Below are 15,122 nucleotides of genomic sequence, written 5' to 3'. Positions count from 1 at the left end.
GCATTGGGCGATTGGGTGCTATCATTCCTATTTGTGTTAATACTTTGTTGGTAAGCATCAAGCACATGTCCTCAATTAAAATTTATGCTTCATTGTGAATTTCTTCGTTCATTTGTAAATCTGCATTCGATGTTCTAAGACGCATCTGATGCAATATATCTTCCGCCATATGATCTTTGTATTTATGCCATAAATCAGTCGGTGTTGATGGGAAGCATGTAGACAAAATTATAGAAAATAATGTTCGTATTTGTTTAGCATTTGACAAAATCACAGCATCTTCGAGAGTGTGGTCCCAATGAGTGTCATTTTCTAACAATCCCAAATGTTGACAGGCTTCTCTGTATGTGCCACACAATAGACCATTAACAGTTCGCAGATGTTGGAATGATGTTGGACCACGAACATTTACTAACAGTAAACGCAAATAAAAACACTCGTCTTGACTGGGATGGACTGCATAAAGACGGCCTAGTGCATCGGTGGAAAATACTTGTGGATAACCTGGAACTGGCTGTCCTCGTTTACGTCGTTGGAATTTTTTTGATGATTGATTCCAGGTATAATATCTTGGCATTTCGGAGTAAAGTAGCGTTCTGGCAAAATCATCATTCTGGCACATTTCAATGAAGCTGGTTAATGTTGTCGATGGTGGCCTGTCAACTCGTTGTAATACGTTTGCATCTGTAAAATACACCCGTTGACCATTTTCCAAATTTACGGCCAAGTGAACAACAGTAGGGTGTCGTTCATGTATAGGAAACGAAAATATACGCCACATGCCTTCGTTACTACTAACATAGCGACCCATTTGATATTGAGTGACTTCATCATTTGAATTTTCGGCAGCAACTCCGAAGACAGCCATATCACTACCTTTGTTCACACACTTGCAAATGTATTTAATAGATTTTACGGAATGGCAAAATTCGACGTTTATGTGTGCTTTATATGCCTTGCAGAGTAATAGCGAAAACGGAACAACCCAACGATTATCAACTTCAATGTCCTGTCGATTTAATTTGACTATTGTTGACTTTCCATTGTCATCAATGGATCGGCGGCGATAAAGTGGATATCCATCATTTCCAGTAATAGTTTCTGCTACTAATTGTCTTGGGTAGCGTTTTGAACATTTTCCTTCAACCATACATGGAGAGTTGGGATTTAATATTCCACATGGACCATGTATCATATTTTTTGTAATAACCTCATGTAACAGTGGGTCTTCATTATAATCGGGAATTTCTGCTGATATCACATGATCAATTTCATTCGGTCTTATCCTCTCAACCAACCAAATGAGGATATGTGCATGTGGTAATCCGCGTTTTTGCCACTCAACTGAGTACATCCAACAGCGCGTCTCGCCGAACACGCAATGCTTAACAATAAAATCCATGAGTGATTTTAATTTCATTTTTAACACCCTTGCAGTGATATCGTGGCGATCAATGGGTGATTGGCTAGTAAATAATTCTTGTTGAATTTCTGTCCACTTTGGATTGCATGTGAATGTGATAAACAAATCTGGTGTGCCATAATGTCGTACATAGCACATAGCATCTTGAGCATATTCATGCATATGACGCGGACTTCCGACGTATGTTGCTGGGAGAATAGTTGTTCTGCCAACATTCTGTGCATTTCCATCAGCATTAATGGCATCCCGAAGATGAATGTATTCCTCGGAACGGAGTTTTGCCTGGTTCAACCTGATAAATGTCAATCGTTCAGTTTCAACTTTCACATACATATCCACAGCGTATTGGTGAAATAGACGCCGACATTTTAAGATGTGATTGTCCTCATTTTCCCGAACCATCATTCTGTATGAATAATAATTCATTGAACTAACTTTTTTGTTCGTGTCAGCACCTGTAAACAATTTTTTGTGTTAATAATATAAATTTTAAGTTAGTAAACATATATTTTAATGTAGTAAACATATTGTTAACAATTTACCTGTAACTGGATTTATCATCTTCATTGAAAAATGATAGCCGTCTTCACCTTGCCAAAATAAGATAGGATATTGTAAGGCATCATATGATCGATGTGTTTCAGACACACGCTGAAGCTGATTGTTCCGCCGATGTAAAACAATGTCTCGGTTTTCTAAATTTTCACCCACGACAACAACAGCCACTTCATCAATTGTTGGCGCATTAAAACGTCCAGCATGTTGTCCTGCAGGCGCCTTATCGGCTCTGATGACAATTTTGTGATTATCTGATGGCATGCGGTCTAATGCAGTTGTGAATAATGCAACTAATTCATTGTGTTGATGGAAAAATGTTTGAAGTTGTTCCACAATGGATCTTTTCACTGAGTTGTTGTGTGCGCAACGCTGATCGACTTCTCTAGCTGAATTGCCCATAAAATATATTTGCAAAAATTTATAGTCTTCATCAGGCATTGGCAATAAGGAACCTGTTCGATGATATATTTGACCCTGAATTTGCAAAAATATAAATATGTATATAGGTTATTGTATAGCAAATTGTAACACCATGTGGCTGGAAAAATATTGCCACAATACTTTACATCATTTTTTCAAATTAAAACTACTTTAAACCTCGACATTGAACAGCCTTCAATGGCAGCTTTAGGTAATAGTCTTTACCAAGTATTGGAACACCTTGCTCATGCCACTATGAAATACAACATGTTATAAAATGTTGCTGATTAAGTCATTTGATTATAGACTATTATTAAGTATTTGACTTATTGCTTACAAAATAAACACATCACTGGCTCAACATATTTTGCACCAGCTACATGGTTGTAAAACTAAAAAAATTGTTTACCATTATACTTACTTACTTTGAAAGTAGGCATAAAATTGTCTCGAATAACTTTTGTTGCTCCAAATGATGTCATTTGAAAGCAATTATTGTACTGCTGGATATGAGACAAAAAATGATAAGAATCTTGGCCAATTCCAGAAACCAATGAATGTAGTGGCTCTGGAGGCGGTACAAATGGCGTGAATTTGACTTGGCCGCTGGCGCAACACAATCCAGGGGCTTCATTTTTAAATTTCAATGCCTTGCAATGTGGACACACAATATTCATTAGTCCAATAGCAACAATTTGCTCTGAACTGTAATCAATTGCCACATTATAACTGAATGCAGCTCTGTGGGGATTAAACACAACATTCCTATCTTGATATCGATTCCGTTCAAGTTCATTTCGCGCTTCGCGTTGCTCATCACTTTGATTTGCTCGTATATTTCTTTGACTTGCCGTATTTCGAGTTCTGCGGCCTAAGCTTGTATGTCTGGTTTGTGGCATTGTTAAAAACGAAAATCCAACTGAAAATAAAAAGCTCTCATACATTTTCTGTATAACCATGTATACCAAATTATAGTATTGTGTAGTCACCAAAAAGTTCTAAAAATCAATATGAAGCTGTGAACTTACCATGATTAACAAACACTTATTAGCAAACAAAAATCTTCTTAGTCTTTAAAACAATTATATGTCAAACGACATAAATTTACATTAAAAAAGTTCAAAAATGAAAATTCAACTGTAAATTAAAGAAAACGGTTGTATTCTTCTTTATAAGTAAGTATATCACACAAAAACAAACATAGAAAATGTTTACATAATGTATTGATTTGTTTTTCTATTTTTAAACTGCAACACAGTAATAACGAATTATGGCATGACAATGGCCTAGGCAGAATGTACACAGCCAGAATAGCCTGCGCCAGCAGCTCTGTACCGAATGTACCGGTACAATATGTAGTAAAACGTTAATGTTGATAAATATTTCCTAAACGATACAGTTTCTTTACATCCTCTTTGAAGATATTTGCAGCAAACATTCTGTCAATTCTATGTCAAACGTCATAAGGTTACTTTAAAAATATTTATATTGTACAAAGTGTTGGGTTAGTTTGGAAATAATTTTATGTATGGTGGTTCAGTATTCTTAAATTTTCTAATTTTCCGTTAAATTTTTTCTTTCATAAGAACCTTCTCGTGACAATAACAAACACAACAAAAAAAGAATTAGTGAAATCGGTTCAGTCATTTACGCGTGATGGCGTGACCAAGGGAAATAGGAATTCATTATTCTTAAATTTTCTAATTTTCCGCACAATTTTCTTAATTTTTTCTTTCATAAGAACCTTCTCCTGACCATAGCAAACACAACAAAAAAAAATTAGTGAAATCGGTCCAGCTGTTCACGCGTGATGCCGTGACCAAGGAAAACGAGTTTCATTTTTATATATATAGATAACGTTTTATGATTAAACATAACTGAACCCTTTTCCCCACGCTTAAAAGACGAAATAAGAAAAAAATTAAATAATAAAATTTGTAACTCAAATTGCTGGTTTTCATTCTTAATTTTTTTCTCTGAGATCCAGAAGATTCTCTCCACATTATTTAGTAATAATACTGTAGGTAGTGATTTTATTTTCTTTTTGGCGTAGCAGTATGACGTTTGAAGAACCAAAAAAAAAAAAAACTAAGTTTGCAGTACATTTCGCTAATAAAAGTGCCGTCGTTTCGAAAAAAATTTTTATATTCATTAATACTTTCCATGAAAATTTTGCCGAAGGCTCGTTGTGAAATTATATGGGGTTTTAAATATTTTATTGTATGTGAGTAAATTATAAGCAATGACTTGGGTAAACAATTAATTTATATGGTGGCAACAACAGTCGACGGACAAATAAAAGAAAAACTACATAAACATTTTTCGAAAGAAGTACAGTGATAACGGCTACAATAGCTAGTCTTTATTCAATATCTACATAAATCTGTATTCAATTAATTGGATTATCCTTTCAGACCTCTTTCACACCCATCACATTTCATTGGGTTTTTTACCGTTTCTATTTTTAATCCCTTTTTATGTCCATATCCTCTTTATATATGACTTAAAATGCGAATATTGTGACTTACCGATTACAGTTTTAATAAAATTAATATTCAAATTACTAAAAAACAAATTTCGTTGAACTTCTATTTTTATATAGGCCAACTAAATGTTTAATCTGGGTGGGTAACGTTTCGTCAAAATGAGGTCATACGAGACGGAAAAACTCATCAATAACAATCAGGTGGGTTAAAAGATATGTCATGACCTGCAAGTGAAAACAACCTTTTGTTTTGCCTATAGTGACTTATAAAACTATCCAGATTTTTTAAACTGCGACAATTTGCTTCATTGGCTGTGATTTATATATCTATATAAATATATATATATATATATATATATATATATATATATATATATATATAAAAGCCTAGTTGTTTGAACAAGGTTGACACATAACACATGAAAAAAATCCCTTTCGGCGCAGCCTACAAGAGCAGGTAGATTTCGACGTTTATATTTCTTTATGCTGGAAGAAAAGTGACTTATATTCATTTAAACAACATTACCAGAAAAATCATAAATATCCGCTTAGAGACATTTTAAATATTAACAATGGTTTATTAATTAAATTTTTTTTAGAGGTATCTTGTATCTAATATTTACTATATTTAAATGAATAAGAACAGTTTGAATAGTGATTATAGTACAGAAATTATTAATTTGTTTTTAATCGCACAACATTTTTTATCCCATTGCACCGAGTTCATCTTATAAAAAAATTATTTTCGACCAAAGGTTTTAGATAAAATATAAGGATTTATACACAATTCTAACGGAATTGATAGTGTGCCTACTGAGTAAGATATGGAATTTTTGGTTTTTCAACCCCCCAATTTTTTCCACCCCTTGCAATAATGGTTCGTCGTATAAAAAATTATTTCAGACAAAAATTGTAAATAAAATTAATATTCTTTCAATAAAAAAGATAAGGAATCAATAACGTACATAGTACGGAAATTATTATTATCTTTAAATATTCAAACCCTGTTTTTTCCACACCTTTTACCAATGGTTCGTCTCATCAATAATTGTTTTTGACAAAAGTTTTAGATAAAAATTAAAGGATTTATACACAATTTGAATGGAATTGATATTATTCCTACTGTGGGAGTTATGATTTCTTTTGACAACCCAGATTTTTTCACTTCTTGCAGTTATGATTGGTTGTACAAAAAGTTATCTAAGATAAAATTTTTTGGCATTACTCATAACATTTATTAAACGTTCAAACGGATGTGATACTAATCATACTTTGGGAGTTATTTCGATTTTTCTGTATTTCTTAAAACCTTAGCCATCTCTGCCCATTTGGTCGGATATCGCCCATTAACGAACTCGACCGAGATTTCATTTATCAGTTTGAAAGTTATTTGTGCAAAATTACGACAGTTAGTCTATCGTGACTATAAAAGTTTGAATTGTATATATATAGTAGATATAGATATATAAATATAAAGGCTATATCACTTTTTGAGATGACTATTGTTTTGGGGTCTATGGACCCTAAAACGAAAAGCATTACAAAAATTTTCCGGAAGTCGCACCATGCTAACGGCTACAATAGGTAGTATTTCTTTGAGATCTACCTAACAAGGCAACAAAAAAAAAACACGTAGGCCTACCACAAAAAGACGCCAATCATTACTTAAAATAAACATATATTTCATTAAATGTTAAAATAATGCAAACAGTTTTTTTTCTTTTTGTAACTATGACATCATATTTTAATGGTTCAGTTTTGTTCAGTTGGAAAGAATCGATGTCACAAACATAATTTTCATTGTCAATACAGCAGCTTATTAATTGTCCAGTTCTGAGTGTTGTGTAATACTTCTAAATTTGTGGTTTCAAATCTTTAGGGGAATTTGTTAAAAATTTCTTAATAGTAGAGCAAACAGAGAAAACTTTAAAAAGGAATCATGTATTTAAATCTTAGCGCTTTACTTTAAATAATTTTTATCGTCGTGATCATACACGAAATAAATTTGAAAACTGATAAATTTGAAAAAAATATTTCATAAACACTAATACAAAGTTTAATTATTTTAGCTAATACATTTCCAAAACGTGTTGATCTCTTTTCCTAAATAGAATTATCAACCACAGAGTAGATTTCCAATTTTTATGAAACTAATTCATGCAGTAAACAAAATAGTTGCCTTCATTAGAATTTTTGATCATATAAGAGATGTTTATTTGGATTTAGAAGATATTGATATGATACAAATAGAGCTTGTTGACAAGTAAAAGAATGATTTGTATTTAATTGTTACAAAATATAACCAAAACAATTTCACGCAAAAAAAATTGCGGGGAATAAATAACCTGAACACTTTTAAGTATGTATGTTACTGTATTATCTCGTAACTTATTTACCCGTTAGTTTTCACCAATAGTTGCGGCACTTAAAAAATAATAATTTTCATGAAAAATCAAGCACGTAAGCACATATATAATTGAATGGTGAGAGAACACTAGTATTTGATACAAAAAAATGCGAATTACGCAGATATTATGTTTCATACAGCATTATAATTTAAGTGGAATGCAGTAAATATTTCAAATAAAAGACCAATGATCAAAGACCATAGGAATGCATTTGTAATGCCGCAGGAAGTTTCCTTCACCTCCCACACAGTTATGAGCGCCTAATACCCAGTTCGCCCGAGCACTCCGCATTCGAGTCCCAACCACCGTGCGGGTCCCACCCACCCCTTGGGTCCCCCCCCCCCTTCGGGTCCACCACCACCCCTCAGCCAATGGGAGAGTATTTGGCAACTGCCAATGGGAACAGTGATATTTCTGCGGGGCGGACCAAGGGCTGCCAGGAGGTATCGTGGAGGGAGGTCGAAGCAGTGCAGGGGAAACGGTCGGGGTTATGACGAGGTCGGGGAACTGACATAGAGCCATACATGTCTACAGCCTCCGATAAACCTCTGATGTCATCATGGATAATGTAATTTTGGATTATGACGTCAATGTTGCAATTTCCGTTATGGCCGCCATCTTTAAAATCTTTATTAGTTATCCAATTTTAATGAAAATATTTAAAATTAATAAAAAAAATTAATACAATTTAATAAAAATATTAAAAAAACAAATATTTATGACATAGAACTTGGAGACCTCGGTTCGAACCCGGTGAGGGCAAAAAAAAATGGCGACCGATCCTTCCTTCATGGTGGCTGCTGGCAGACTGAGCCCCACCACTTTTTTCATAACATATATATCATCAGGTAGTATGACGTCATGTCCACCATCTTGAAAATCCGTAATTTTTATGTTAGAAAATCGGGAAAATTTTTAAAAGTCATAAATAATTAATCAATGAAATTTAATAATAAAAATTTAATAAAATATTACATAAAAACCACTGTTGCACATAAAGTTACGGTCGTCATCTTGGATTATATAAATGTTGCATGTTTCGTTACGCCCGCCATATTGTATTATATTAATGTTGAATGTTTCGTTACGGCCGCCATCTTGGTAATTTTTAATTATTTAGCTAGAAATTCAAGTAAAATTACAAAATTCATTAAACTAATTTATAATCAATATACGGATTGATTCTATCGATTCCTGTCCTTGGTTATATCCCTGGACGATGCAAAAAAAAATAATTTTATATAAAAAATAATAACTTCAATTAATCATGTTCAAAATCCTAAATGAGGCTTAAAATCATCTACTAACATCATCCTGTAAGTCATTACGACCGCCATCTTGGATATTTGTATTTAATGACTTATAAATTCGGGAAAAATTCCAAAATTCACCGAAAATTAACTATTTTATTTACATATTAAATCTTTGGATTCCTGTCGTCGGTTTGCTTCTTGACCAGTGTCAAGTGCAACTTAATATTAAATAAATTTAATATTCTGTTTTCCATTACCTTTCGTGGAATTTATTAATAATTCACTCTACGAAAAACAAACTCAAGACAATATACCTGTCCGACGAATTAAATACGTTGTCGCATTACCTAACAGGAAAGCCTAGTTTTTCGATACTTAGATTACCTCTAAAATGTTCACGTACAAAGCCGTACATACATATAGACTAAACGTCTTTGGACCACGAGACCGGCTCATAAACAATGTTAGACATATAGACCTGTCATTTATGAACCTCTCGACCTTCTTCATCGACAGCTAATTATATTCAATTAAACCAACGTAACATGTTTTTACGCTTACAAGAGGACCAAGAATTCCATCAAAAAGGAAGCACATTTTGGAAGCAGAATCAAAAAGGCAGCACATTTTGGAAGCACAATAAAAAAGCAGCACATTTGGAAGCACCATCAACAAAAAGGCAGCACATTTGGAAGCACAATCAATCAACAAAAAAAGGAAGCACATTTTGGAAGCACCATCAACAAAAAGGAAGCACAATAAACATAAAGGAAGCACAATCAACAAAAAGGAAGCACATTTTTGAAGCACAATCAAAAAAGCAGCACATTTGGAAGCACCATCAACAAAACGGAAGCACAATCAACAAAAAGGAAGCACATTTTGGAAGCACCATCAAAAAAAGGAAGCACATTTGGAAACACAATCAATCAACAAAAAAGGATGCACTTTTTGGTAGCACCATCAACAAAAAGGAAGCTCAATCAACATAAAGGAAACACATTTTGGAAGCACAATCAAAAAGGCAGCACATTTGGAAGCACCATCAACAAAACGGAAGCACAATTAACAAAAATGAAGCACATTTGGAAGCACAATCAAAAAGGCAGCACATTTGGAAGCACAATCAACAAAAAGGAAGCACATTTAACGAAAAGGACGCGCATTTCGAAGCACAATAAAAAGAGGAAGCTGTGTTTAGATAACTAAGTCCTAGTTATATTTCAGAATACATGAAATGAATCATTAAATTTTTACTTTAAATATTTAATTTATTCCTCAACATTGTACATATGCAAGTAAAATAAGCCATTAATGCATGTAGCCAGTTTTCCTCAGTTCTTTTAATATGAAGGATATTTCTTTGATGCACGAATAGTTTCCTACACAATGCCAGCCATGTAGAAGTCTTAGCCGGTCAACCAATATGTTTGGATCTTTCCATGATGTGTTATCACTCTCTTCTGCTACCATCTTCCTTGCATGTTTATTATAAATACTTTTAATATCACTATCGTCCCAGTGATCCTAATAAGCTTTATCAGATTTATTTATTATAACACGTCGTTTCCATCGTTTCGGTCTCAGGACACCGTCACAGTCTTCGAACATGTCAGCTTTAGGTGTTTCATCACAGTCTATGCCTTTGTCAACAGCCTCAGAGTCACTGTAGCCATCACTGTAGAAGGCGTCTTCACCAAGATTACCGTAAGAATTCGATATCGATGATTTCGAAGTTTCTTCATAGTCTTCATGCTTCATTTTCAGGAGTTCATCATTTTTACAAAGTAGGAAATATCTACTTGAATTCGACTGAAATGTATTCTCACTTTTCACGTTAAGGATACTTCCACTGTCTTCGTTCTTCCATAAATAATCTACGTCCTTCAATTTAAGTTGTTTGTCGTGATCGGAAGAGCCACGAACATAATCTCTCCCAAGACAAGGAAAACTATTGTCGTAATGCTGATCACTCTTCTTTAGACTAGTAGATCCATCGTTGTCCTCTAGCTTGTACGCAGGCTTGGCGTTACAAGTTCTGTCATGTTTTTTAAGCTCTCTCTTCGCGTAAACGACTTGCTACATCGAACACAACTTATCATATTCCGTAGTGGATTTTTAACACAGTCATTATTCTCATGTTGTCTTCCATTCTTTCTCAAGATAAATTCTTTGCTGCAAAACTTACACCTGTGTCATTCGATACAGGGACAGACACCGAATCAGGATTCATATTAGTTACTTTGGCTTATGTTAGATGCAGACTGAAAGTTTTCAAATTGGAGCCTTTACTTAAATAGAATTTGTTTAATATTTCATTAGCGAGAGTAAAGTTATCTTATCCAAAGCAACTTGGAAGTAGTTCTGCTTGTCAACAACAATTGACACAATATTTTACTTGCCGGTAAATATTATTTATTTTATGTGGGATGCGTGATGCTCACTAACGTTCGCAAAAGATGGAAGGCTTCGCTAGACACCAAGGATAAGGAAGTTCGTCCTTCGTGATAGTGTTTCTCATCCATCTTGTAACATATTATCGGACTGAGTAATTAATTTATTTTAATTCCACATGATAAAAAATATTACAAGCGCTGATTTAGTAGCAGAAATTCACAATTTAATTACAACTCTGGATAAAATGGCATGTCTCATTAGGTAAACAATCCTTCATGCAGAGATCGGTTCTTCATAAATAACCAGAAGCATTTGGAGAAACCACAGGAATAATCAGGAGCACACAGAGAAAACCATCAAAATATTGACAAGAACAATCGGGAGCATATGGAGAAAACCATAATAATATTGACAAGAATAATCGGGAGCACACGGAGAAAACCATAATAATATTGACAAGAATAATCGGGAGCACACGGAGAACACCATTACACGTTTGACATATCTACAGAAAATCACAGAAAACCATTTATAATAAAAATAAAAAATTAAAAAAAAATTACAAAAAATTCTGCCTGCTTGTGCTAGAACTCAATCCTTGTTCTACAAATGAGAAGTTCACAAGCAGGCAGAAGTTCGTGAGGTTCAGAAATGACTGATCTATACGTCTGACATTGTTTATGAGCCGGTCTCATGGTCCAAAGACATTCAGTCTATATGTATGTACGGCTTTGTACATGAACGTTTTAGAGGTAATCTAAGTATCGAAATACTAGGCTTTCCTGTTAGGTAATGCGACAACGTATTTAATTCGTCGGACAGGTATAATGTCTTGAGTTTGTTTTTCGTAGAGTGAATTATTAATAAATTCAACGAAAGGTAATGAAAAACAGAAAATTAAATTTATTTATTATTTAGTTACACTTAACACTGGTCAAGAAGCAAACCAACGACAGGAATCCAAAGTTTTAATATGTAAATAAAATAGTTTTTTTTCCGGTGAATTTTGGAATTTTTCCCGAATTTATAAGTCAATAAATATAAATATCCAAGATGGCGGTCGTAATGACTTATAGGATGATGTTAGTAGATGATTTTAAGCCTCTTTTAGGATTTTGTACATGCTTTATTTAAGTTATTATTTTTTATATAAAATTAATTTTTTGCATCGTACAGGGTTCGAACCAAGGACAGGAACTGATCGAATCAATCATTATATTGATTATAAATTTGTTTAATGAATTTTGTAATTTTACCCGAATTTCTAGCTATATAATTACAAATTACCGAGATGGCGGCCGTAACGAAACATTCAACATTAATAGAATACAATATGGCGGTCGTAACGAAAAGTGTAACGATGACATCGTACTCAACCAAGATTGCGGGCATAACGAAACATGTAACATTAATATAATCCAAGATGACGACCGTAACTTTATGTGCAACAGTGGTTTTTATGTAATATTTTATTAAATTTTTATTATTAAATTTGATTGATTAATTTTTTTATGACTTTTAAAATTTTTCCCGATTTTAAAACATAAAAATTACGGATTTTCAAGATGGTGGACATGAAATCATACTAGCGGTGGGGGTCAGTCTACCAGCAGCCACAATGAAGGAAGTATCGGTCACCATTTTTTTTGCCCTCACCGGGTTCGAACCGAGGACTCCGAGTTCCATGTCATAAATATTTTTTTTTTAATATTTTTATTAATATTGTATTAATTTAATTTTTTCATCAGTTTTAAATTTGTGTCCATTAAAATCGGATAACAAATAAAGATTTTGAAGATGGCGGCCGTAACGAAAATTGCAATGGTGACATCATAATCCAAAATTACATCATCGATGATGACGTCAGAGGCTTATCGGAGGCTGTAGACATGGATGCTTATGCCTCAACATGGTCATTTCTAGCTGCTGGGATTTTTAAGGTCTAAAAACGGTAAATTTTCCCTCGAAACGGGAATGTTTCCCTCGAAAAGAGAAATTATTATTTTTTCAAAATTTTTGAGGTTTTTTTTGGTGGAATTTATTTCCCAAAAAATAGAAATTTTGGTGAATTTAAAGGAATTTTGGCAAATTTAGGCAAATTGTGAATAAATTTTGGCAAAAATTTGAAGGTTAAAGGTCAAGGTAAAGGTCAAAGGTAAAGGTCATGGCCATCCAAGATGGCCACCGTGACGTCACAATCCAAAATGGTGAACGGCTTATCGGCTTAACAGCCTTAAAGCCTGGCGCAGGACCACCATTCATATACTACTAATACTTCAGAAGCATTTTTGAGGAAAAACGGAAATTTTGAAACGAAAATTACAAGATGGCAGCTGGTCATTGACAAACTCCCCCTCCCTCACTCAGCCAAAAGTCTGCCTCATGAATAAACGAACCCTACTACTGACACTTATATAGGTAGGGTCACTTTGTCTGCAAAACATTTCGAGACTAGCTGTGTCAGAACACTGTAGCATGGACTGTGCTTTTTGATTGGTTGATTTTCAAAGAAACGCATGTCTACCGCCGGCACACGAAACACAGCAATTTTTTGCGGAATCAAACGCGCCCTGAATGGCATGGCCAAATAAGGCAATGGCTTCTCTTCCAGATGGCCGCCAATCACTAGATAAAAACTGCTGACGCGGTCATAACTTATTACAATCTAATGACTTTTTATTTTTTTGATAAACACTTGCCGCTATATAAAGGTACCTAATGTGTGACGTTTCTAATGTTGATACCTTTGAGCTCGTTAATATTGATGGGCCTAGCCAGATATAGTTTGTAAGCATTGCAAGCAATACAGCTATAGTCAACAAACGTATGTTTTTAACTTTCATTGGTTCTGAGTCAATGCTAGTCAAATTCACAATTTTCTGTTTATTGATATGTATGATGTAAATAAAATTAAGCACCTGTCTAACTGAAACAATAGTCATTTAATATTAACACTATAGATTAAATATAACGATGACACGATTAACAATGACGACTATCACGCACCTTTTACATTTTCAAATAATGTTAATTGTTTCATAGATGATATTTTTTCTATGAAAAATTACAAATATCTTTAAAGTTTATTTTTCACCCTAAGAACAAACCACTAAGTTTTGCATTATGGAAAAAATAATTTTCCCACGTGGACATTTTTTGCTGAAATCCTTGATTCACTAATTTAATTTGTATCATTTCAGTTGAAAGGCAGTTGTGGAACGATATTTATTTCTTATAGCATGATTTATGAATACTCTCTTTTCCGCGTACCACATAAGGGCCTGCCCAGGCACACATAGATACGATGCGCAGAGCTTCAGGAAAAACAGCTCGATTTGTAAACTGCTCAAGATATCCGAGTGGGTTCTGTTTACAAATGCATTTAAGAATTTTCTGAGGGCCAAAAAGTATTTCTGATTCAGGATTAAACTTTTGAACTGTATTTTTAGGAGAGTTAAAATGGCTAAAAGGCATGTTTTATTAGTAATTATTAGGTATACAAGGACCAGTACGAATTTTTGAATTCACTTAAAAGACTTGATTGAACACCTTTATCTTGTGTTATTTTCACGGCTCAAATTTCCTTGTTGTCCAATGGATGACGAGAAGGCTGCGCGCCAGTTCAGAGCCTTGCGCTTAGAGGCGACACCGCGCTAGAAGCACCAGCGAGCGTCGCGCTAATCATCCCGCCTCACTAACACAGATAGGTACGCCCCTGACTAGACGAGTCCCTTAATTTAGCCAGCTTTTGTACGGGCACCGAGTGTCTGCCTGGCTGATAAATCGGTTGGATGAAGCAAGCAATCAGTGATTTAGCGCTACTAACGAGCTGGATATTTGAATGAACAGGCTTGCTTACATTGTTTCAAGTAGTCCATCTTTTAAATATGGGATTAATCACACTGAATCGCTCCAGTTTTATTCATTTGATTTATTCTCAGGTAACTGAATACAGCCAGACTGAATAAATATTTCGGACACAACACCGTAGCAGAGCTACAAGATACATTTTTGTATAAACCAAAATAATCACTTAAAAGTATACTCCAGTGAGGCTGTTGGTATTGTGATAGCAAGTATTCGTAATTTTTATAATTTTGAAATTAGGAGGTTTTAAATTCCCTGTTATCAGAGAAACTTCACTCGGTTCGGTGTCAAAACCACGAGGAAGAGAGAAC

The 15,122-nt window shown here is 34.2% G+C and overlaps 1 protein-coding gene across 3 annotated transcripts in view; it reads right to left on the bottom strand.

The window, feature by feature from the left end:
• Positions 1 to 15,122, bottom strand: part of LOC134529244 (L-threonine ammonia-lyase) — a 416,545-nt gene that overhangs the window by 33,330 nt on the left and 368,093 nt on the right. The window lies entirely within an intron of this gene.

The sequence above is a fragment of the Bacillus rossius genome, chromosome 2 (assembly GCF_032445375.1).
Source record: "Bacillus rossius redtenbacheri isolate Brsri chromosome 2, Brsri_v3, whole genome shotgun sequence".
Taxonomy (NCBI): domain Eukaryota; kingdom Metazoa; phylum Arthropoda; class Insecta; order Phasmatodea; family Bacillidae; genus Bacillus; species Bacillus rossius.
This window is presented reverse-complemented; position numbering and strand designations above follow the sequence as displayed.